This window comes from Pseudorca crassidens, chromosome 2, assembly GCF_039906515.1.
Source record: "Pseudorca crassidens isolate mPseCra1 chromosome 2, mPseCra1.hap1, whole genome shotgun sequence".
NCBI lineage: Eukaryota > Metazoa > Chordata > Mammalia > Artiodactyla > Delphinidae > Pseudorca > Pseudorca crassidens.
This window is the reverse complement of record NC_090297.1, coordinates 150,775,030-150,788,732: the sequence shown is the minus strand read 5'-3', so window position 1 is coordinate 150,788,732 and position 13,703 is coordinate 150,775,030.

Here is a 13,703-nt window from a genome sequence, read left to right as displayed (position 1 = left end):
CTTGACAACCACTCCTTTTTCACTTCCTGCTTTCTTTCTCCTCTTCTCCAGGCACAGAGCCCTCCTGTCTTTCTTGCCGTGGAAAGACCCCATCTTCTACCCAGGCCAGATGTCTTTTCCCACAGGCTGGATAGTGTAGTCCCCCAACAGAATTTAAGAGGAGACTTGAGTTTGAGTCTGAACTTCTCCAATGCCTTGCCTTGAGACCTGTGAAGTAAGGGTTTGGGCTAGTTGATCTTTATGCCCCCTAAAATTTTGTGAGTTTTGCTTCAAAATGTTTGCTTTAGTCTTCCAACCTCTCATTCCTTGAGTGCAAGTGCTCTTAGCTTATTGATGTTGTGATAATTGGGTTAATTCCATGTAAAATGGGAAGGTTTTACCTGTCCAGGGGCTTTTAGTATTGTATAAAAAGGGGTCACTGGCTCACATGAATCTCTACTTGGTAAATGCGTGTGAAGTCTGCCCCTAAGAAGGAACTTCAAATTCCTTCTCATGTTCTCCTTCCCTTTTACTTGCTCACGTATTCTCCATTTGTCATTCTTTATCTTTGAAGACCCCTTCAAAGTCCATTGCAACCCCTAAAAGGCTCAGTGAAACAAATGAAAATACAAAATGAAAAGTTTAATGCAAGATGGTTTATACTACTTTTTAGAAGTGGTGTAACAAAGCAATGTGTGATGATTTGCCACACACAGTAATTTCTAGCAAAGGAGATCAGAAGAGAGAGTAGTTGAGCTGGAGTTGTCCAAAAAAGGAATTGGGAATTAACATCTTGAAGAAGGGGTGAAACATGGCTAGGTGGAAGTAATCAGGGAGAGCATTCTGTAAGGTAAAATTCATGGAGCTCATCCTTTTAAAAACTATTCATTAGTTCTTTATTTCTAAAGTAAGTACAGTAAGTCCCCTACATACCAACGAGTTCCATTCTGAGAGCACGTTCATAAGTCCAATTTGTTTGCAAGTCCAACAAAGTTAGCCTAGGTACCCAACTAACACAATCGGCTATATAGTACTGTACTGTAATAGGTTTATAGTACTTTTCACACAAATAATACATAAAAAACAAACAAAGAAAAAATAAAACATTTTTAATCTTACAGTACAGTACCTTGAAAAGTACAGTAGTACAGTTCAATAGCTGGCATACAGGGGCTGGCATCGAGTGAACAGGCAAGAATTATTGACTGGAGGAGGGAGAGGAGGTGGGAGGTGGGAGATGGTAGAGCTGAAAGATCATCAGCCATAGGAGACGGAGGGCAAGCTGCAATTTCACTCACGCCTGACATTGATGGAATGTCACATTCGCATCTTTGAAAGTTCGCAACTTGAAGGTTCGTATGTAGGGGACTTACTGTAATATAGGACTGTGATATAAAATTCAAATGGTGCAAAAGGTATGCAAGGGAAAACTAAGTCTTCCTGTTACTCCCTGTCTCCCAGCCACTTAGTTCCCCTCCCAGGAGGTAACTACTGTTGCAGATGTAGATACTATATAAATATATTTTTTAAAACACAAATATAGCATACTATACTTACTCTATTCTGCCCTTACAGACTCTTCCACAGCAGAACATAAAGATCTGCCTCATCCTTTTTGACTGTATATTATACTACCATATGGATTGGGATGTTTTAATTAACAGGTCCTCTGTTGATGGACCGTTAGGTTTTGTGCGGTCTTCTGGTATTATGAACAATGCTGCAGTAACTAACCTTTTACACACATGATTTTTAATATGTGTATGTCTCATCTCCATTTTTGATCTGCTGGGGAAAGTGATCAATTTTTTCCTGCTACTTAAAACTTTAAAGGGTGTGAATGACGGTGAACTCTTCCTAAATTACAATCAGCTACAAGTAAAAATACATGTTTTATTCCAATATCTAATTCTAAGGACAAATGTGGGAGAATAAGGGTTTGAATGATAACGAGAGAGGATTTAAGTTAGTGTAGGAAAGTGTTTCCTGCAAGTGATGATGTTAAACACACAGAACTACTTTTGTTCCCTCCTAGGACACCACTAAAATGACAGTAATGGAATTTTTTTAAAAACATAAGCACCCAATAATGAGAGGAGCCAGTAGCAAAAACAAAAAAACAAAGTAGAAGCTGGGAAGCAAATGGACAAGTGTTAACTAAGTTACTAGCCTGGAAAAACCTGAATCCGAAACCCCAAGTGGGAAAAGCTGAGACCCAACCTGATGTAAACTGCAGAATCCCTCAAGTCTCAGGAATTGGTAACAGTAGTTCCCCTCCTAGCTACTGTGTATAGGACAACAGGGCTGCCATGTACATCTTGAACCATGGGCAGGGATTAAAACAAGGATTTTGAAATCTGTTTAAGAGCAGTTAGATCTCCAAATCACCTTCCCCTTCTTCAACTGTCCCCCTGACCCCACTCCTCCAAAAGAAGACTGAAGTATTTATTCTCCAGAGAGGGCTGAATCAGAGGTCTCTGTATAAAATGGGAGATTAAATGAACTAATGGATACTGGATGTGAAGATTCCCAACCCTCCTCCTCCATTCAATTCCTAGATCTCTAGCTACAAGACGTTTACTCTCCAGAGAGGAAACTTGCAGTGTCTTCTTTAAGGAATCTGACCAGCCCAAGAGGAAAGGCCCAAAAATACTGACATCAGAACCAAGATTTTGGGTTTTATTAAGGTATAATTAACATACATTACATTAGTTTCAGGTATACAACATAATGATGTGATATTTGTACATATTGCAAAATGATCACAACAGTGAGCCTAGTTAACATATGTCACCATCCACAGTTAAAAAAATTTTTTTCTTGTGATGAGAACTTTTAAGATTTACTCTCTTGGCAACTTTCAAATGTGCAGTACAGTATCATTAACTCTAGTAGCCATGCTGTACATTACATCCCAGGACTTATTTATTTTATAACTGTAAGTTGGTACATTTTGACTCCCTTCATCCGTTTTGCCCCTGACCCTCATCCTCACCCTCACCTCAGCCTCTGGCAACCACCAATCCAGAAGAGAAATTTTTGTCTGGCTTGTTCATTGCTGTGTCTCCAGCACCTAAAAGAGTGTCTGTCATTTAGTAAGTGTTCATTAGATATTTGTTGGATGTTCACTCTAGATATTTTTGAATATTGAGAAAAACACAAAGGAGAACATGGCTTAAAAACCACTCATACTTCTATTCAGAAAGAACCAGTAGGTTATATTTGTATCTATTAATGTTGATCCTCAATGCCAATTATAAATCTCAAAGTATTTAGAAGGAAGAGGAATAGGTGAGACATACGTTATCCTTTCTAACTTTACTTTCCTATGGCAAGTTCCTCTAGGTTAGATGATTTCTAGAGAGATTCTGAAGACTTGATAGTCATGTTCATATAGGTGGGAATCAGGTGCTTTTTGTGGAACACCAAAAGACATTAACATTGAATTCTGTAATGTGAGTTAGGAACAAGTTTATTATGAGAAAATATGACTATTCTCTGTTATGCACCATAAAATCACAATCACAAGTCCAAGAATTAAAAAACCCACAAATTAAAGAAAAAAATACAACAAACAATTAAACAACATTTCTGAGCTTTCCATAGGTATTTCTTTACTACTGTTCAATTGTCATCATCTAAACTTACTAACAGGCAAGTGATATTCAACTCCAAAGAAGAGAGGAAAAATTATGGAAGATGAGAAAATATAATTCATTAACTTAATTTTATTTATGAATTGGAAAAGATCACCATTACCAAGTTGAGCAGCAGAACATACCTCTTTCCAGCTCAAATTGATTTCCAAGGGAACTTGTTTGAGAAGCCCTGTTCTAGACAACCTTGCTCCCTTCTCGGCTTATTCTGTATATTGCTGGTGTGTTGCAGAGCAGTGCCTCTCAAACTTTAATGTGCACAAGACTCACGTGGGCATCTTGTTAAAATACACATGTGACTCAGTAGGTCTGGGGTAGGGCTTGGGATTCCACATTTATGACAAGCTCTCAGGTGATGCCAATGCTGCTGGTCTGTGGACCACACTTTGGGTAGAAAAAGTGTACAGAGACGTAACAGGAATCAGCAAAGTCTGAGGATTAAGGAAATAGGATTGGAGTCAAAGAGACCTGTGTTCAAATCCTAGTTCTACCCCTTCCCTTTTGTATGCCCTTGGAGACACTACTCATTATCTATAAGTCTTAGTTCCTCATCTGTAAGAGGGGAATAATAGTACCTTCTTCATAGGGTTATTATGAGCATTTAAAACAACAATGCCGGGACTTCCCGGGTGGGCCAGTGGGTAAGACTCCACACTCCCAATGCAGGGGGCCTGGGTTCGATCCCTGGTCAGGGAACTAGATCCTGCATGCCTGCCGCAACTAAGAGTCCAGACCCGGTGCAGCCTAAATAAATAAATATTTAAAAAAATCAATGCCAATTATAAATCTCAAAGTATTTAGAAATAAAAAATCTTTTTAAGAAGCAGTATCTGACACATGATGTGTTTAATAAATGACAACTGCTTTTATCAATTGTGGTATCATTTTTACAAACCCGATTTCTAGTCCTGACTTGCTACTGTATAGTCTTGGGCAAGTCATTCGCCCCTCGGAGTCTTGGTTTTCTCATCCATCAAATGGGATAATAATTATGACCACCTCATAAGGTTATTATGAGAATTGAAACAGGGAAAAAAGTATTAAAAATGCTTAGTACAGAGGCTTGCACATAGAAAGCATTCAATAAAAGATAACTGAGATGCTGATGATTGCTACAAGCTTACGTTCTTATCCTGGCTCTGTGACTTGCTAAAAGGGAGAATTCTATAATTGTGTTTAATCTCACTGTGTTTTGGGGAGGATGGAATGAGCCATAGGAAGAGAAAGTGCTTTGGAAATGAAATCCTGTAAAAATTTAGGAAAAAGCACGGGAGTCAGAATCTGACCTGAGTTCTGGTTTGAGCTGTGATGCTACTTACTTTGTGATCCTGGGCAAATCACTTAACTTTTTGGAGCCTCAGTTACTTCATCTGTATAGTGAAGCTAATGCCTACCTCACAGGGTTGGGAAGACTAAATGACATAATGTGTAAAGCAGTTAGTAACTCTCCTGGCACATAAGAGTGTTTAATAAATGTTTTCTTTCCTCCCTGTACTAAATACATTCAGGATTATGTATTTTTCCAAGGAAATTATGTATTTCCAAGAACGTTTTGGTTTTGTTTATGAGATTCTCTACATGTAGGTTTATTAACTTGAAGATTAAAGGTCTATAAAACAGAATTGCTAAATGTATTCTATTTAATTATACCTCAAGTATCATTCCAATGCTGAATATTTCATCAGTGGCATCCCTGGCTGTTAGGATACAGAGCATGGGAAGGAAAAACAATCAAAAGAAATTTAGTATAACCCCAAACAGAGGTAATCTTTGTTTTACTGCCAAGAAAAAGAACAACTAGAAGAACAAAGTAGAAGAAGAAAGTAGAAGAACAAAGTTTCCAGAAATTTTTTAGAGTAACTGACCCAAAGCTTTCCAGAAGAAGCGCTGAACATTGCTTTGCCACAATTCATTTCTCATCAGTAAGATTGGAAGACTAGTAATGCTTTTCCAAGTCTAAATGTTTTTGATCCTTTTTCCACTATGTTGCCTGGCATTTTGGTGGAACTCATTTTTGGTTAATTTCTTTACCTGCCACAAGACCTTGTAACACACGTTTTTATCTTTCTGGGCTGATCCTGGAAGGAGAAAGATGGATAGCTGAAAACCTATCAACACCCTTTTCTTTGTCTATATTATCTTTTTATTTTTTTAATTTGTTTTTTAATTTTTGTTTATTTATTTTTTGCAGTACGCGGGCCTCTCACTGTTGTGGCCTCTCCCGTTGCGGAGCACAGGCTCCGGACGCGCAGGCTCAGCGGCCATGGCTCACGGGCCCAGCCGCTCCGCAGCACGTGGGATCTTCTCGGACCGGGGCACGAACCCGTGTCCCCTGCATCGGCAGGCGAACTCTCAACCACTGCGCCACCAGGGAAGCCCTATTTATTTTTTAAAGCATTTTTTAAAAATTATTTATTTATTTTTGGCTGCTTTGGGTCTTTGTCACTGTGCGCGGGCTTTCTCTAGTTGCAGCGAGCGGGGCTACTCTTCACTGTGGTGCACGGGCTTCTCAATGCAGTGGCTTCTCTTGTTGCAGAGCATAGGTTCTAAGTGCGTGGCCTTCAGTAGTTGTGGTACACGGGCTCAGTAGTTGTGGCTTGCGGGCTCTAGAGTGCAGGCTCAGTAGTTGTGGCGCATGGACTTAGTTGCTCCACTGCATGTGGGATCTTCCCGGACCAGGGATGGAACCCGTGGCCCCTGAATTGGCAGGCAGATTCTTAAACCACTGTGCCATCAGGGAAGTCCCTGTCTATTTTATTTTCGTAGAGGTTTTCTGGAAAATTCTGAAACCTGAGTTCCAAAACATTTTCCAGCTGGCTTAGTATGTATCTATCCACATGTGCCAAACACAATGCCTGACACAGAGTATGCTCAATATATTTTAGCCAAAAGAAAATATTTCATATCATCCTCCTGCCTATCCCCTTTCTCAGGAATCAAGCTCTGCAAGATGGAGGCTTAATGCAGGTGAGGGTTAGGATTCTGAAGCAAAGGTGGATGGAAGGCATTCTGGTCATGAGAACATTCCCCGTCCCCAAACTGTAGAGGAGAGAGGGAGCACTACCCAACAAGCTTCGCGTGTGAAAAGGGAACCCTCTTACACTGTTGGTGGGAATGTAAATTGATGGAGTATGGAGGTTCCTTAAAAAACTAAAAATAGAATTACCATATGACCCAGCAATCCCACTACTGGGCATATACCCTGAGAAAACCATAATTCAAAAAGAGTCATGTACCACAATGTTCATTGCAGCTCTGTTTACAATAGCCAGGACATGGAAGCAACCTAAGTGTCCATCAACAGATGAATGGATAAAGAAGATGTGGCTCATATATACAATGAAATATTACTCAGCCATAAAAAGGAATGAAACTGAGTTATTTGTAGTGAGGTGGATGGACCTAGAGACAGTCATTCAGAGTGAAGTAAGTCAGAAAGAGAAAAACAAATACCGTATGCTAAAACATATATATGGAATCTAAAAAAAAAAGAAAAAAAGGTTCTGAAGAACCTAGGGGCAAGATGGGAATAAAGATGCAGACCTACTAGAGAATGGACACTTCAGGATACAGGGAGGGGGAAGGGTAAGCTGGGACGAGGTGAGAGAGTGGCATGGACATATATACACTACCAAATGTAAAATAGATAACTAGTGGGAAGCAACTGTATAGCACAGGGAGATCAGCTCTGTGCTTTGTGACCACCTAGAGGGATGGGATAGGGAGGGTGGGAGGGAGGGAGATGCAAGAGGGAAGAGATATGGGGACATATGTATATGTATAACTGATTCACTTTGTTATACAGCAGAAACTAACACACCATTGTAAAGCAATTATACTCCAAGAGAGATGTTTAAAAAAAAAAAAAAAATCTCTAAGTGCCTGGAAAGCAGGCCTTGAACCTAGCTGAGTGACCTTCCTGTGTGTCAGTGTTTAGGGTTCCTGTCATTTTCCTGGAGCTGATTTCAGAAGCACTGATCTAGAACTTTCTCAAAATAGAGCTTAGTGATCCATTAGCAGGTTTCCAGATGACACGAACACACATATCCTGTGTAGGGAGTATGACCGTTTTTTAAGGGTGAGGAGGAATAAAGGAAAAAAAATTGTATTAAATTTAAAATATCATAAAAATAATTCATTTCAAATAAAATTTTCAATAGTCCCATATCTTGGCTTAAAATTTATGATTATTTCTTAGCACTCCCCTCCCATCTTTATCCAGGCTTTATCCAAAATTTTATCATTTCGTTTATATCATCTTTAATTCTTACAGCAACACTGGAAAGATATATATTTCTATCCCTATTTTATAGATGAGGAAATTGAGACTCAGGTTAAGTGACTTGTCTAAGTTCATCCAGCTAGTAACACAGGTTCATCCAACCCCAAAGCCCTTATTCTAGCTCAACACAACTTTGCCTTCTAATGCTTTCCTTTTATATTAGTTAAAGAAGGCTTTTCGTGTCTCTAAATACTCTTCATATTTCTCTCTGTTAACAGCAGCTTGATATTCCATTACACTGCTGTGCCACTGTTAGTCATTCACTCCCTATCCTTGGGCATTTAGGTTGCTTCAGGTTTTTCACTGTTATAAACATTTTTTGGTGTGTTGTTGCCTGTTTTCTTCTTTTGAATTATTTCCCAGGATAATTCCCAGGAGGGTTTTACTGGGTGAAAGGGTACAGACATTTATATGGCTCTAGCTATATATTACTGAATTGTGCTATGTCATTGTATCTTGAAAGAGAGTACTGTCTTCTTTCACCAGCACCCTGTGAGAGGTTTAAGGCACGCCTGGAAGATTCACCAATGAAAACAGCCCTTTGTCCCTCTATCTGCTTGGATATGCCCCAAGGCCATATGAGACTCCCTGAAAATGATTTATAACACAAGCATGCATGCTCCAGAATAAGATCTCATATGGGATAGTGTGATTCCCGCTTCCCAGGAAAGATTTCCTGGATTAAGTTGTCTTTTTCTCTTTGCAGTCACAAGATCAGCAGACGGTTTTTCAAGCAACTGACATTTCCCTCTTGATTCAGAGAGACTGAAGCTCTCCATTCCTGTGTCGGGAAGAGGTGTGGTAGCTATTAAAAATGAAGCATATGGGCTTCCCTGGTGGTGCAGTGGTTGAGAGTCCGCCTGCCGATGCAGGGGACACGGGTTCGTGCCCCGGTCCGGGAAGATCCCACATGCCGCGGAGCGGGCGACCAGTGAGCCGTGGCCGCTGAGCCTGCGCGTCCGGAGCCTGTGCTCCGCAACGGGAGAGGCCACAGCAGTGAGAGGCCCGTGTACCGCAAAAGAAAAAAATGAAGCATAGACTTCAACTTATGGTTTGCTATTCCGAACTAGGTGCGAAGGGTCAGGATAAATAACAACAAGGAAAGGAAGCCCCAATAGTCAAAGCTGAAAAGGGTTTTAGGAACTGTCAGGAGGAAGTAAAATTGAGGAAAAGTCATACTAGAATAAGAAGCTCTGTTCCAACTGGTGGAAGGTAATTTTGAGCTATATATTAATATCTCTGAATCTTAGTTATCTTACAATGCAAGAGTACCATTGGATGGTATTGAAAGGTTTAGACTGAAATTATATGACATATAATAGGCACTCAATCCCAAAGTAACAGTGCAGTAGGCATTGTGGGAAAAGTACAGACATTGAAGTCAAAAAAAACTGGTTTGGCTAGCTCTTTCTAGCCAGGTGACATGGGGCAAATTTTTAATCCTCTTTGAGCCTCAGTTTCCTTTACTGTAAAATGGAGATTGATACTTAACTACAAAGTTTGTTTTACAGACTAAGTAGGAGTGTGTTCCTAACATATAGTAAGTGCTTGATATAAAAGGAGCTATTACTAATTGACAAATCTATCAATAAATGTGATCAACCAAGTCTTCCCCTACATCTGTGGTTCTCAAACTTAGTGAGCATAAGAACCACCTAGGATACTTGTTTCAAGGGCAGATTTTCAAGCTCCACCCCTGGAAATTCTGTTTCCATTAGTTTGGGGTGAGCCCAGGAATCAGCATTTGTAACTAAATTCCACGGTGATTTATGTCGCTGATAGTCCATGAACCATACTTTGAGAAACACTGCTGTATGGTCTCAGGGAATAAAAAGAAAAAAGGGGCTTCCCTGGTGGCGCAGTGGTTGGGAGTCCGCCTGCTGATGCAGGAGACACAGGTTCGTGCCCCGGTCCGCGAAGATCCCACATGCCGCGGAGCGGCTGGGCCCGTGAGCCATGGCCGCTGAGCCTGCGCGTCCGGAGCCTGTGCTCCGCAACGGGAGAGGCCACAACAGTGAGAGGCCCGCGTACCGCAAAAAAAAAAAAAAGAAAAAAGAAGTTTTTCCCACCACTAACGTGCCATAAAAGTTCTGTAACATGCAGATGTAAAATTAAAGAGATTCAGATATTGAGTGATTCTATATTCAAGATGATTTATATAGTTCTTACCTACTTAAAGGCTTCAGAATCATTCTAAAGTGACATTTGATCCTTTTAACACTCGTGATATGGATGAATGTGCATAACGCTCTTCCTTGGAGTCGTCTTAATCCCTCACAGAGATCGGTCTCTCTCTGGACTGTGGTACTTATCTCCCCCTTGGAGTATTGACAGACATTACCACTTCAATCTTATGTTGTTGTTTTACATTTCATTTGTGTCTCATTTCCCCAGCTGGACTTTAAGTCCAAAGGCAGGGACCAATGTCTTTTTTTGTTCTCTATCTTCCACAAGCATGTTGTAAAGCCTTTGTAAATGATATTTATTTCATGAATATATTTGAATGAATGGAGATACATCTAACTATAGCCTAATACTCACTGATAAATTCTTTACCACAAGAGTGGCTCAAAATTACAGTTGTGAAAGGACTATTAGGCTATTAGGCTTTTAGCTTTAGAGTCAGACAGAGCAGTGTGTAGCTCTCAGGCCTATGAAAGTGCTATAATCTCTCTGAGCCTGTTTGCTCAGTTGTAGAGTGAATAACTCTTACCTTGCAGATTTGACATGGGGATTAAGAGAGAGTTCACAGGGTTCCTAGCAAAATGCCTAACACGTATGGTTCTCTTTAAACACCTATAGTTCTCTGTGCTTGCTCTTATTATTATATTTAAAAGTACCGCATAGAATAATAGAGGGAACTGCCATAGATATTTATCTTCAGATGTAAAATAATAAAAACTGATTCTCTCTGAGCAAAGCAGATACCTTCTCTTCTCTTTTTCTGATTTTTTAAGGTCTAGCATTTTCAGCTTTAAGTAACAGACTGTCCAGAGGTTTGTATGGGTTCCCTATGGAGATGGAGAAGGACACAAAGCAGCCATTTTACCAGTCCCAGGCTCTCACAGAGAGCAGTACAATCAGGATTTAAGTTCATGCTTCACAAACCTCCTCTGTTCATGGCCGTGATGCTTGTGACTTTTCTCCCATTACTGAGAAGCGACCAGCACCCAGAATGAAGAATATGCATCCTACCTGAAATGAGAAGCAGGAACTTCCCCCTTTTTTGTATTACGGATAGGAGATTCACCGCTCCAAGGAAAGAGTCAAACTTTGGATCTCCCATGCAAGTCTTAGGAAAGCTGCTAGAAAGATGTGGACAAAAGTGGCGATCTGGGTTCGTTTACTCCTTTATAGCGTTGCTAGTTAGGTGTCAGAGAGTCTATGCTATGGAGGAAATAATATATATTATTTCTCGATAAAAATAGTAACTACAGTTTTATACCTGAAGGCAAAAAATTGAAACAAATAGCTAAGAATAAAGTGGATAGTGGTCAAATAAACCATGATACATTCACTTGATAGGATGGTAAACAATCATTTACAATGTTTACCAAGACATATGGAAATATGTCTAAGTAACAGCATATGGAATAACATGGAAAAATATAATAACATATTGGAAAATGCTTCTGAATACACTTTAAGTAAAAAACAGGGTAAAATTTAGTTTAGACTCAAGAGCTTTCTCCAACTCACGAGTGATGCAGAGCCTTCCCAGTCCTGCCTGCCTCTTACAATAGCCAATAAAAAGCCTGTACTTAGGTGGTGGGATTGTGACATCAGCAACAATCCAGCCAATCTCCCTGACGATTATTTGCGTAGTTTACACCTCCTAATCCAACGGAACCCAGTTTCTTTTAGGGAGAGCATTGAGTGGAAGTGGAAATCTCCAAAAGAAAGGGAAGAAAATTACATTAACAAAGGAATACTTGTAATGATGTTGGTATCAAAACACAGTGATCAAAATTATGATAACTGGTTTCTCAAGAGAGTACTTTTACCTTCTAAGCAAAGCACTCTAGTTAGTATGTTAAATCCTAAAATAGCTCTCTGACAACCCATTTGATGTTTAAATTTTTTTAAAGAATTTTTGCAGAATAGGATAATTAATTATCCTTGGATAATCTACAAGACTCTTGCTATTGGAAAAAGAGAAGCCTTTTATTTCTTAGAGTTAATTGATCTTACAAAAGAAAAAAAAATCTACTTTATGCTTACCTGTTGATCTTGGCACCTTATCTTCCACAATTAAAGCTGCATCAGTTTTTCAAGGTAAATGAAGTGGCTGTCGACAAGGATAACAGGATTCCATAACCCTAATCTTTATCCTCCTTGTTTACACACTTATTGGTTTAGCAAATTTGATATTAGCAGGATTGCCCCCTTCCATTAGCCTAACTGGGATTTCCTTTCACAAAAAGCATTAAATTTAGTGGGATAATCCCGCCTTTCTCATGTGGCAGACAGTGGGCTTGGACAAGTTTGTTAATTATTTTTGTTTCATTCAGGTTTACTGAGCACATACCATGTGTCAAGTGTTTTCACAAGCATTGTCTAATTTAATCCTTAAAATAACCATGTGAAGATAGATATTATTAGCCCCTGTTTACAGATGAGAAACCCAAGGATGAGAGAGGTTAAGTGATTTGGTTGCCCAAGAACACACAGGGAGTAACAGAACCAGAATTCTTACATGTATTTTCTAACACCAAGACCAGTGTCCTTCCCACTACACCATGTTATTTAATTATAATTAACCAGTGGTGCCAAAGCAAAATGGAAACTGCTACTCCTACATATTGAATATAATCTCTTGTATTGTAAACCTGTAAATGTTTGTCTTATCTTGAACGTCAAAAGATAGTATGTGCCTATATTTTCCCGAGAAACGTAGAATGATAGAATGATTTAATCCTTTAAACAAAATTTCAGTCAAAGTATTTTCAAGTTCTCTTTATTTTAGGTACTCAAGAATCGACTATGACTAATGAAAATTTGTCATCAGCTTCAAACTGGTGGTTGCAGGTCACACAGCTCTCTACACAACTTCTCACCCAAACTTCTTTGGCAGTAGCATATTTTTTCTATAATATGACACTCAGTGAAAGTCAGAAATGGGTGAGACACATTTGAACTCCCAAGGATAGAACCACTGGAGTGGAATGTTCAATGTTTTGAAGCTGGATGACATCTCTGTTTAAAACCAGGGAGCTCACTCTGTGCCAGGCAATGTCTAAGTGCTTTACATATATTACCCAACACCCTATAAGGTTGGTATCCCCACTTCTCAAAGAGGAAACTGGGGCTTAAAGAGGTTAGACAACTTGCCTCCAATCACATGGTCAGTGGAGAGCAGAGCCAGGATTTGTCCCCAAGCAGTCTGGCCACAGAGTCTGAGCTCTTAAGCTCTGCACAATGCTGCCTCTCCAAAATGGAATGTAAAGCATTGGCTGATTTCATGAAACCCACCACTTTTTTGTTGACCTGCTAAATATGGCCACAAACAGGAAATCTGTCCATCAGGCTATGGGTACAGGAAAATATTATAAACATCAAATTCAAGGTCAACTTCAACCTAGTATGGAAATGAGACATAATTCAAAATGATTATGGTCTCTGCTCCCTTAAAGCTTCACACCAACTGCCTCCACTTTTCTTCAGCCTAGAGTCAGGTCATGAACATGTGTCCACATGTGCTCACCATTTGCCACCCAGGGTCTGTAGGGCCCCTGCACTTCACTGGGGCGAGTCAGGCAGGGGGCAGTAGACTCTGACATCTTGCA